The following is a 14,122-nucleotide window of genomic DNA, read 5'->3' as shown; positions in this document are numbered from 1 at the left end:
CACAACCACCAGCACTGACTCGCCTGTCACAACTACTGCCACTCCCACAACCACCATCACTGACTCACCTGTCACGACTACCGCCACTCCCACAACCACCATCACTGACTCGCCTGTCACGACTACCGCCACTCCCACAACCACCAGCCCCAACTCGCCTGTCACGACTACTGCCACTCCCACAACCACCAGCACTGACTCACCTGTCACGACAACCGCCACTCCCACCACCAGCACTGACTCTCCTGTCACGACTACCGCCACTCCCACAACCACCAGCCCCAACTCGCCTGTCACGACTACTGCCATTCCCACAACCACCAGCACTGACTCACCTGTCACGACTACCACCACTCCCACAACCACCAGTACTGACTCGCCTGTCACGACTACCGCCACTCCCACAACCACCAGCACTGACTCGCCTATCACGACTACCGCCACTCCCACAACCACCATCACTGACTCTCCTGTCACGACTACCGCCACTCCCACAACCACCAGCACTGACTCGCCTGTCACGACTACCGCCACTCCCACAACCACCACCACCACTGACACGCCTGTCACGACTACCGCCATTCCCACAGCGACCACCACTGACTCGCCTGTCACGACTACCGCCACTCCCACAACCACAACCACCACTGACACGCCTGTCACGACTACCGCCACTCCCACAACCACCAGCACTGACTCGCCTGTCACGACTACCGCCACTCCCACCACCAACACTGACTCGCCTGTCACGACTACCGCCACTCCCACAACCACCAGCACTGACTCGCCTGTCACGACTACCGTCAGTCCCACAACGACCAGCACTGACTCGCCAGTCACGACTACCGCCACTCCCACAACCACCAGCACTGACTCCCCTTTCACGACTACCGCCACGCCCACAACCACCAGCACTGACTCGCCTGTCACGACTACCGTCAGCCCCACAATGACCACCACTGACTCGCCAGTCACGACTACCGCCACTCCCACAACCACCAGCACTGACTCGCCTGTCACGACTACCGCCACTCCCACAACCACCAGCACGGACTCGCCTGTCACGACTACCGCCCCTCCCACAACCACCAGCACTGACTCGCCTGTCACGACTACAGCCACTCCCACAACCACCAGCACTGACTCGCCTGTCACGACTACCGCCACTCCCACAACCACCAGCACTGACTTGCCTGTCACGACTACCGCCACTCCCACAACCAGCACTGACTCGCCTATCACGACTACCGCCACTCCCACAACCACCAGCACTGACTCACCTGTCACGACTACCGCCACTCCCACAACCACCAGCACTGACTCGCCTGTCACGACTACCACCACTCCCACAACCACCAGCACTGACTCGCCTGTCACGACTACCGCCACTCCCACAACCGGCACCACTGACTCTCCAGTCACGACTACCGCCACTCCCACAACCACCAGCACTGACTCGCCTGTCACGACTACTGCCACTCCCGCAACCACCACCACTGACTCGCCTGTCACGACTACTGCCACTCCCACAACCACCAGCACTGACTCGCCTGTCACAACTACCACCACTCCCACAACCACCATCACTGACTCGCCTGTCACGACTACCGCCACTCCCACAACCAGCACTGACTCGCCTGTCACGACTACCGCCACTCCCACAACCACCAGCACTGACTCGCCAGTCACGACTACCGTAACTCCCACCACCACCACTGACTCGCCTGTCACGGCTACCGCCACTCCCACAACCACCAGCACTGACTCGCCTGTCACGACTACCGCCACTCCCACAACCACCAGCACTGACTCGCCAGTCACGACTACTGTAACTCCCACCACCACCACTGACTCGCCTGTCACGACTACTGCCACTCCCACAACCAGCACCACTGACTCGCCTGTCACGACTACCGCCACTCCCACAACCACCAGCAATGACTCGCCTGTCACGACTACCGCTACTCCCACCACCACCACCACTGACTCGCCTCTCACGACTACCGCCACTCACACAACCACCAGCACTGACTCGCCTGTCACGACAACCGCCACTCCCACCACCACCACCACTGACTCGCCTGTCACGATTACCGCCACTCCCACAACCACCAGCACTGACTCGCCTGTCACGACTCCCGCCACTCCCACAACCACCAGCACTGACTCTCCAGTCACGACTACCGTAACTCCCACCACCACCACTGACTCGCCTGTCACGACTACTGCCACTCCCACAACCAGCACCACTGACTCGCCTGTCACGACTACCACCACTCCCACAACCACCAGCAATGACTCGCCTGTCACGACTACCGCCACTCCCACCACCAGCACTGACTCGCCTGTCACAACTACCGCCACTCCCACAACCACCAGCACTGACTCGCCTCTCACGACTACTGCCACTCCCACAACCACCAGTACTGACTCGCCTGTCACGACTACAGCCACTCCCACAACCACCAGCACTGACTCGCCTGTCACGACTACAGCAACTCCCACCACCACTACCACTGACTCGCCTGTCACAACTACCGCCACTCCCACCACCACTACCACTGACTCGCCTGTCACAACTACCGCCACTCCCACAACCACCAGCACTGACTCGCCTGTCACGACTACCGCCACTCCCACCACCAGCACTGACTCGCCTGTCACAACTACCGCCACTCCCACAACCACCAGCACTGACTCGCCTCTCACGACTACTGCCACTCCCACAACCACCAGCACTGACTCGCCTGTCACGACTACAGCAACTCCCACCACCACCACCACTGACACGCCTGTCACGACTACCGCCACTCCCACAACCACCAGCACTGACTCGCCTGTCACGACTACCGCCACTCCCACCACCAACACTGACTCGCCTGTCACGACTACCGCCACTCCCACAACCACCAGCACTGACTCGCCTGTCACGACTACCGTCAGTCCCACAACGACCAGCACTGACTCGCCAGTCACGACTACCGCCACTCCCACAACCACCAGCACTGACTCCCCTTTCACGACTACCGCCACGCCCACAACCACCAGCACTGACTCGCCTGTCACGACTACAGCAACTCCCACCACCACTACCACTGACTCGCCTGTCACAACTACCGCCACTCCCACCACCACTACCACTGACTCGCCTGTCACAACTACCGCCACTCCCACAACCACCAGCACTGACTCGCCTGTCACGACTACCGCCACTCCCACCACCAGCACTGACTCGCCTGTCACAACTACCGCCACTCCCACAACCACCAGCACTGACTCGCCTCTCACGACTACTGCCACTCCCACAACCACCAGCACTGACTCGCCTGTCACGACTACAGCAACTCCCACCACCACCACCACTGACACGCCTGTCACGACTACCGCCACTCCCACAACCACCAGCACTGACTCGCCTGTCACGACTACCGCCACTCCCACCACCAACACTGACTCGCCTGTCACGACTACCGCCACTCCCACAACCACCAGCACTGACTCGCCTGTCACGACTACCGTCAGTCCCACAACGACCAGCACTGACTCGCCAGTCACGACTACCGCCACTCCCACAACCACCAGCACTGACTCCCCTTTCACGACTACCGCCACGCCCACAACCACCAGCACTGACTCGCCTGTCACGACTACCGTCAGCCCCACAACGACCACCACTGATTCGCCAGTCACGACTACCGCCACTCCCACAACCACCAGCACTGACTCGCCTGTCACGACTACCGCCACTCCCACAACCACCAGCACGGACTCGCCTGTCACAACTACCGCCACTCCCACAACCACCAGCACTGACTCGCCTGTCACGACTACCGCCACTCCCACAACCACCAGCACTGACTCGCCTGTCACGACTACCGCCCCTCCCACAACCACCAGCACTGACTCGCCTGTCACGACTACAGCCACTCCCACAACCACCAGCACTGACTCGCCTGTCACGACTACCGCCACTCCCACAACCACCAGCACTGGCTTGCCTGTCACGACTACCGCCACTCCCACAACCAGCACTGACTCGCCTATCACGACTACCGCCACTCCCACAACCACCAGCACTGACTCGCCTGTCACGACTACCGCCACTCCCACAACCACCAGCACTGACTCGCCTGTCACGACTACCGCCACTCCCACAACCACCAGCACTGACTCGCCTGTCACGACTACCGCCACTCCCACAACCACCATCACTGACTCTCCTGTCACGACTACCGCCACTCCCACAACCACCAGCACTGACTCGCCAGTCACGACTACCGCCACTCCCACAACCACCACCACCACTGACACGCCTGTCACGACTACCGCCATTCCCACAGCGACCACCACTGACTCGCCTGTCACGACTACCGCCACTCCCACAACCACAACCACCACTGACACGCCTGTCACGACTACCGCCACTCCCACAACCACCAGCACTGACTCGCCTGTCACGACTACCGCCACTCCCACCACCAACACTGACTCGCCTGTCACGACTACCGCCACTCCCACAACCACCAGCACTGACTCGCCTGTCACGACTACCGTCAGTCCCACAACGACCAGCACTGACTCGCCAGTCACGACTACCGCCACTCCCACAACCACCAGCACTGACTCCCCTTTCACGACTACCGCCACGCCCACAACCACCAGCACTGACTCGCCTGTCACGACTACCGTCAGCCCCACAATGACCACCACTGACTCGCCAGTCACGACTACCGCCACTCCCACAACCACCAGCACTGACTCACCTGTCACGACTACCGCCACTCCCACAACCACCAGCACGGACTCGCCTGTCACGACTACCGCCCCTCCCACAACCACCAGCACTGACTCGCCTGTCACGACTACAGCCACTCCCACAACCACCAGCACTGACTCGCCTGTCACGACTACCGCCACTCCCACAACCACCAGCACTGACTTGCCTGTCACGACTACCGCCACTCCCACAACCAGCACTGACTCGCCTATCACGACTACCGCCACTCCCACAACCACCAGCACTGACTCACCTGTCACGACTACCGCCACTCCCACAACCACCAGCACTGACTCGCCTGTCACGACTACCACCACTCCCACAACCACCAGCACTGACTCGCCTGTCACGACTACCGCCACTCCCACAACCGGCACCACTGACTCTCCAGTCACGACTACCGCCACTCCCACAACCACCAGCACTGACTCGCCTGTCACGACTACTGCCACTCCCGCAACCACCACCACTGACTCGCCTGTCACGACTACTGCCACTCCCACAACCACCAGCACTGACTCGCCTGTCACAACTACCACCACTCCCACAACCACCATCACTGACTCGCCTGTCACGACTACCGCCACTCCCACAACCAGCACTGACTCGCCTGTCACGACTACCGCCACTCCCACAACCACCAGCACTGACTCGCCAGTCACGACTACCGTAACTCCCACCACCACCACTGACTCGCCTGTCACGGCTACCGCCACTCCCACAACCACCAGCACTGACTCGCCTGTCACGACTACCGCCACTCCCACAACCACCAGCACTGACTCGCCAGTCACGACTACTGTAACTCCCACCACCACCACTGACTCGCCTGTCACGACTACTGCCACTCCCACAACCAGCACCACTGACTCGCCTGTCACGACTACCGCCACTCCCACAACCACCAGCAATGACTCGCCTGTCACGACTACCGCCACTCCCACCACCACCACCACTGACTCGCCTCTCACGACTACCGCCACTCACACAACCACCAGCACTGACTCGCCTGTCACGACAACCGCCACTCCCACCACCACCACCACTGACTCGCCTGTCACGATTACCGCCACTCCCACAACCACCAGCACTGACTCGCCTGTCACGACTCCCGCCACTCCCACAACCACCAGCACTGACTCTCCAGTCACGACTACCGTAACTCCCACCACCACCACTGACTCGCCTGTCACGACTACTGCCACTCCCACAACCAGCACCACTGACTCGCCTGTCACGACTACCACCACTCCCACAACCACCAGCAATGACTCGCCTGTCACGACTACCGCCACTCCCACCACCATCACTGACTCGCCTGTCACGACTACCGCCACTCCCACAACCAGCAGCACTGACTCGCCTCTCACGACTACTGCCACTCCCACAACCACCAGTACTGACTCGCCTGTCACGACTACAGCCACTCCCACAACCACCAGCACTGACTCGCCTGTCACGACTACAGCAACTCCCACCACCACTACCACTGACTCGCCTGTCACAACTACCGCCACTCCCACCACCACTACCACTGACTCGCCTGTCACAACTACCGCCACTCCCACAACCACCAGCACTGACTCGCCTCTCACGACTACCGCCACTCCCACCACCAGCACTGACTCGCCTGTCACAACTACCGCCACTCCCACAACCACCAGCACTGACTCGCCTCTCACGACTACTGCCACTCCCACAACCACCAGCACTGACTCGCCTGTCACGACTACAGCAACTCCCACCACCACCACCACTGACACGCCTGTCACGACTACCGCCACTCCCACAACCACCAGCACTGACTCGCCTGTCACGACTACCGCCACTCCCACCACCAACACTGACTCGCCTGTCACGACTACCGCCACTCCCACAACCACCAGCACTGACTCGCCTGTCACGACTACCGTCAGTCCCACAACGACCAGCACTGACTCGCCAGTCACGACTACCGCCACTCCCACAACCACCAGCACTGACTCCCCTTTCACGACTACCGCCACGCCCACAACCACCAGCACTGACTCGCCTGTCACGACTACCGTCAGCCCCACAACGACCACCACTGATTCGCCAGTCACGACTACCGCCACTCCCACAACCACCAGCACTGACTCGCCTGTCACGACTACCGCCACTCCCACAACCACCAGCACGGACTCGCCTGTCACAACTACCGCCACTCCCACAACCACCAGCACTGACTCGCCTGTCACGACTACCGCCACTCCCACAACCACCAGCACTGACTCGCCTGTCACGACTACCGCCCCTCCCACAACCACCAGCACTGACTCGCCTGTCACGACTACAGCCACTCCCACAACCACCAGCACTGACTCGCCTGTCACGACTACCGCCACTCCCACAACCACCAGCACTGACTTGCCTGTCACGACTACCGCCACTCCCACAACCAGCACTGACTCGCCTATCACGACTACCGCCACTCCCACAACCACCAGCACTGACTCGCCTGTCACGATTACCGCCACTCCCACAACCACCAGCACTGACTCGCCTGTCACGACTACCGCCACTCCCACAACCACCAGCACTGACTCTCCAGTCACGACTACCGTAACTCCCACCACCACCACTGACTCGCCTGTCACGACTACTGCCACTCCCACAACCAGCACCACTGACTCGCCTGTCACAACTACCACCACTCCCACAACCACCAGCAATGACTCGCCTGTCACGACTACCGCCACTCCCACCACCAGCACTGACTCGCCTGTCACAACTACCGCCACTCCCACAACCACCAGCACTGACTCGCCTCTCACGACTACTGCCACTCCCACAACCACCAGTACTGACTCGCCTGTCACGACTACAGCCACTCCCACAACCACCAGCACTGACTCGCCTGTCACGACTACAGCAACTCCCACCACCACTACCACTGACTCGCCTGTCACAACTACCGCCACTCCCACAACCACCAGCACTGACTCGCCTGTCACGACTACCGCCACTCCCACAACCACCAGCACTGACTCGCCTGTCACGACTACCGCCACTCCCACAACCACCAGCACTGACTCGCCTGTCACGACTACCGCCACTCCCACAACCACCAGCACTGACTCGCCTGTCACGACTACCGCCACTCCCACAACCACCAGCACTGACTCGCCTGTCACGACTACCGCCACTCCCACAACCACCACCACCACTGACACGCCTGTCACGACTACCACCACTCCCACAACGACCAGCACTGGCTCGCCTGTCACGACTACCGCCACCCCCACTACCACCAGCACTGACTCGCCTGTCACGACTACCGCCACTCCCACAACCACCAGCACTGACTCGCCTGTCACGACTACTGCCACTCCCGCAACCACCACCACTGACTCGCCTGTCACGACTACTGCCACTCCCACAACCACCAGCACTGACTCGCCTGTCACAACTACCACCACTCCCACAACCACCATCACTGACTCGCCTGTCACGACTACCGCCACTCCCACAACCAGCACTGACTCGCCTGTCACGACTACCGCCACTCCCACAACCACCAGCACTGACTCGCCAGTCACGACTACCGTAACTCCCACCACCACCACTGACTCGCCTGTCACGGCTACCGCCACTCCCACAACCACCAGCACTGACTCGCCTGTCACGACTACCGCCACTCCCACAACCACCAGCACTGACTCGCCAGTCACGACTACTGTAACTCCCACCACCACCACTGACTCGCCTGTCACGACTACTGCCACTCCCACAACCAGCACCACTGACTCGCCTGTCACGACTACCGCCACTCCCACAACCACCAGCAATGACTCGCCTGTCACGACTACCGCCACTCCCACCACCACCACCACTGACTCGCCTCTCACGACTACCGCCACTCACACAACCACCAGCACTGACTCGCCTGTCACGACAACCGCCACTCCCACCACCACCACCACTGACTCGCCTGTCACGATTACCGCCACTCCCACAACCACCAGCACTGACTCGCCTGTCACGACTCCCGCCACTCCCACAACCACCAGCACTGACTCTCCAGTCACGACTACCGTAACTCCCACCACCACCACTGACTCGCCTGTCACGACTACTGCCACTCCCACAACCAGCACCACTGACTCGCCTGTCACGACTACCACCACTCCCACAACCACCAGCAATGACTCGCCTGTCACGACTACCGCCACTCCCACCACCATCACTGACTCGCCTGTCACGACTACCGCCACACCCACAACCACCAGCACTGACTCGCCTCTCACGACTACTGCCACTCCCACAACCACCAGTACTGACTCGCCTGTCACGACTACAGCCACTCCCACAACCACCAGCACTGACTCGCCTGTCACGACTACAGCAACTCCCACCACCACTACCACTGACTCGCCTGTCACAACTACCGCCACTCCCACCACCACTACCACTGACTCGCCTGTCACAACTACCGCCACTCCCACAACCACCAGCACTGACTCGCCTCTCACGACTACTGCCACTCCCACAACCACCAGCACTGACTCGCCTGTCACGACTACAGCAACTCCCACCACCACCACCACTGACACGCCTGTCACGACTACCGCCACTCCCACAACCACCAGCACTGACTCGCCTGTCACGACTACCGCCACTCCCACCACCAACACTGACTCGCCTGTCACGACTACCGCCACTCCCACAACCACCAGCACTGACTCGCCTGTCACGACTACCGTCAGTCCCACAACGACCAGCACTGACTCGCCAGTCACGACTACCGCCACTCCCACAACCACCAGCACTGACTCCCCTTTCACGACTACCGCCACGCCCACAACCACCAGCACTGACTCGCCTGTCACGACTACCGTCAGCCCCACAACGACCACCACTGATTCGCCAGTCACGACTACCGCCACTCCCACAACCACCAGCACTGACTCGCCTGTCACGACTACCGCCACTCCCACAACCACCAGCACGGACTCGCCTGTCACAACTACCGCCACTCCCACAACCACCAGCACTGACTCGCCTGTCACGACTACCGCCACTCCCACAACCACCAGCACTGACTCGCCTGTCACGACTACCGCCCCTCCCACAACCACCAGCACTGACTCGCCTGTCACGACTACAGCCACTCCCACAACCACCAGCACTGACTCGCCTGTCACGACTACCGCCACTCCCACAACCACCAGCACTGACTTGCCTGTCACGACTACCGCCACTCCCACAACCAGCACTGACTCGCCTATCACGACTACCGCCACTCCCACAACCACCAGCACTGACTCGCCTGTCACGATTACCGCCACTCCCACAACCACCAGCACTGACTCGCCTGTCACGACTACCGCCACTCCCACAACCACCAGCACTGACTCTCCAGTCACGACTACCGTAACTCCCACCACCACCACTGACTCGCCTGTCACGACTACTGCCACTCCCACAACCAGCACCACTGACTCGCCTGTCACAACTACCACCACTCCCACAACCACCAGCAATGACTCGCCTGTCACGACTACCGCCACTCCCACCACCAGCACTGACTCGCCTGTCACAACTACCGCCACTCCCACAACCACCAGCACTGACTCGCCTCTCACGACTACTGCCACTCCCACAACCACCAGTACTGACTCGCCTGTCACGACTACAGCCACTCCCACAACCACCAGCACTGACTCGCCTGTCACGACTACAGCAACTCCCACCACCACTACCACTGACTCGCCTGTCACAACTACCGCCACTCCCACAACCACCAGCACTGACTCGCCTGTCACGACTACCGCCACTCCCACAACCACCAGCACTGACTCGCCTGTCACGACTACCGCCACTCCCACAACCACCAGCACTGACTCGCCTGTCACGACTACCGCCACTCCCACAACCACCAGCACTGACTCGCCTGTCACGACTACCGCCACTCCCACAACCACCAGCACTGACTCGCCTGTCACGACTACCGCCACTCCCACAACCACCACCACCACTGACACGCCTGTCACGACTACCACCACTCCCACAACGACCAGCACTGGCTCGCCTGTCACGACTACCGCCACCCCCACTACCACCAGCACTGACTCGCCTGTCACGACTACCGCCACTCCCACCACCAACACTGACTCGCCTGTCACGACTACCGCCACTCCCACAACCACCAGCACCGACTCGCCTGTCACGACTACCGCCGCTCCCACAACCACCAGCACTGACTCGCCTGTCACGACTACCGCCACTCCCACAACCACCAGCACTGACTCGCCTGTCACAACTACCGCCACTCCCACAACCACCATCACTGACTCGCCTGTCACGACTACCGCCACTCCCACAACCACCAGCACTGACTCGCCTGTCACAACTACCGCCACTCCCACAACCACCAGCAATGACTCGCCTGTCACGACTACCGCCACTCCCACCACCAGCACTGACTCGCCTGTCACAACTACCGCCACTCCCACAACCACCAGCACTGACTCGCCTCTCACGACTACTGCCACTCCCACAACCACCAGTACTGACTCGCCTGTCACGACTACAGCCACTCCCACAACCACCAGCACTGACTCGCCTGTCACGACTACAGCAACTCCCACCACCACTACCACTGACTCGCCTGTCACAACTACCGCCACTCCCACAACCACCAGCACTGACTCGCCTGTCACGACTACCGCCACTCCCACAACCACCAGCACTGACTCGCCTGTCACGACTACCGCCACTCCCACAACCACCAGCACTGACTCGCCTGTCACGACTACCGCCACTCCCACAACCACCAGCACTGACTCGCCTGTCACGACTACCGCCACTCCCACAACCACCAGCACTGACTCGCCTGTCACGACTACCGCCACTCCCACAACCACCACCACCACTGACACGCCTGTCACGACTACCACCACTCCCACAACGACCAGCACTGGCTCGCCTGTCACGACTACCGCCACCCCCACTACCACCAGCACTTACTCGCCTGTCACGACTACCGCCACTCCCACCACCAACACTGACTCGCCTGTCACGACTACCGCCACTCCCACAACCACCAGCACCGACTCGCCTGTCACGACTACCGCCGCTCCCACAACCACCAGCACTGACTCGCCTGTCACGACTACCGCCACTCCCACAACCACCAGCACTGACTCGCCTGTCACGACTACCGCCACTCCCACAACCACCAGCACTGACTCGCCTGTCACAACTACCGCCACTCCCACAACCACCATCACTGACTCGCCTGTCACGACTACCGCCACTCCCACAACCACCAGCACTGACTCGCCTGTCACAACTACCGCCACTCCCACAACCACCATCACTGACTCGCTGGTCACGACTACCGCCACTCCCACAACCACCAGCACTGACTCGCCTGTCACAACTACCGCCACTCCCACAACCACCATCACTGACTCGCCTGTCACGACTACTGCCACTCCCACAACCACCAGCACTGACTCACCTGTCACGACAACCGCCACTCCCACCACCAGCACTGACTCTCCTGTCACGACTACCGCCACTCCCACAACCACCAGCCCCAACTCGCCTGTCACGACTACTGCCACTCCCACAACCACCAGCACTGACTCACCTGTCACGACTACCGCCACTCCCACAACCACCAGCACTGACTCGCCTGTCACGACTACCGCCACTCCCACAACCACCATCACTGACTCTCCTGTCACGACTACCGCCACTCCCACAACCACCAGCACTGACTCGCCTGTCACGACTACCGCCACTCCCACAACCACCACCACCACTGACACGCCTGTCACGACTACCGCCATTCCCACAACCACCACCACTGACTCGCCTGTCACGACTACCGCCACTCCCACAACCACAACCACCACTGACACGCCTGTCACGACTACCGCCACTCCCACAACCACCAGCACTGACTCGCCTGTCACGACTACCGCCACTCCCACCACCAACACTGACTCGCCTGTCACAACTACCGCCACTCCCACAACCACCAGCACTGACTCGCCTGTCACGACTACCGTCAGTCCCACAACGACCAGCACTGACTCGCCAGTCACGACTACCGCCACTCCCACAACCACCAGCACTGACTTCCCTTTCACGACTACCGCCACGCCCACAACCACCAGCACTGACTCGCCTGTCACGACTACCGTCAGCCCCACAACGACCACCACTGACTCGCCAGTCACGACTACCGCCACTCCCACAACCACCAGCACTGACTCGCCTGTCACGACTACCGCCACGCCCACAACCACCAGCACGGACTCGCCTGTCACGACTACCGCCACTCCCACAACCACCAGCACTGGCTCGCCTGTCACGACTACCGCCACTCCCACAACCACCAGCACTGACTCGCCTGTCACGACTACCGCCACTCCCACAACCACCAGCAATGACTCGCCTGTCACGACTACAGCCGCTCCCACAACCACCAGCACTGACTCGCCTGTCACGACTACCGCCACTCCCACAACCACCAGCACTGACTTGCCTGTCACGACTACCGCCACTCCCACAACCAGCACTGACTCGCCTGTCACGACTACCGCCACTCCCACAACCACCAGCACTGACTCGCCTGTCACGACTACCGCCACTCCCACAACCAGCACTGACTCGCCTATCACGACTACCGCCACTCCCACAACCACCAGCACTGACTCGCCTGTCACTACTACCGCCACTCCCACAACCACCAGCACTGACTCGCCTGTCACGACTACCGCCACTCCCACAACCACCAGCACTGACTCGCCTGTCACGACTACTGCCACTCCCACAACCGGCACCACTGACTCTCCAGTCACTACTACCGCCACTCCCACAACCACCAGCACTGACTCGCCTGTCACGACTACCGCCACTCCCACAACCACCACCACTGACTCGCCTGTTACGACTACTGCCACTCCCACAACGACCAGCACTGACTCTCCTGTCACGACTACCGCCACGCCCACAACCACCAGCACTGACTCGCCTGTCACGACTACCGTCAGCCCCACAACGACCACCACTGACTCGCCAGTCACGACTACCGCCACTCCCACAACCACCAGCACTGACTCGCCTGTCACGACTACCGCCACTCCCACAACCACCAGCACGGACTCGCCTGTCACGACTACCGCCACTCCCACAACCACCAGCACTGACTCGCCTGTCACGACTACCGCCACTCCCACAACCACCAGCACTGACTCGCCTGTCACGACTACCGCCACTCCCACAACCACCAGCACTGACTCGCCTGTCACGACTACAGCCGCTCCCACAACCACCAGCACTGACTCGCCTGTCACGACTACCGCCACT

The 14,122-nt window shown here is 61.1% G+C and overlaps 1 protein-coding gene across 1 annotated transcript in view; it reads left to right on the top strand.

Annotated features, from left to right (window-relative positions):
• The window catches only part of LOC308570620 (uncharacterized protein), a gene marked incomplete at its 5' end in the record, with an annotated part of 45,882 nt that overhangs the window by 11,879 nt on the left and 19,881 nt on the right, over positions 1-14,122 (top strand). The gene's annotated exons all lie outside the window — the stretch shown is intronic.

Source organism: Podarcis bocagei (assembly GCF_964188305.1).
Source record: "Podarcis bocagei genome assembly, chromosome: 13".
In the NCBI taxonomy this organism is placed as follows: Eukaryota; Metazoa; Chordata; class Lepidosauria; order Squamata; family Lacertidae; genus Podarcis; species Podarcis bocagei.
This window is presented reverse-complemented; position numbering and strand designations above follow the sequence as displayed.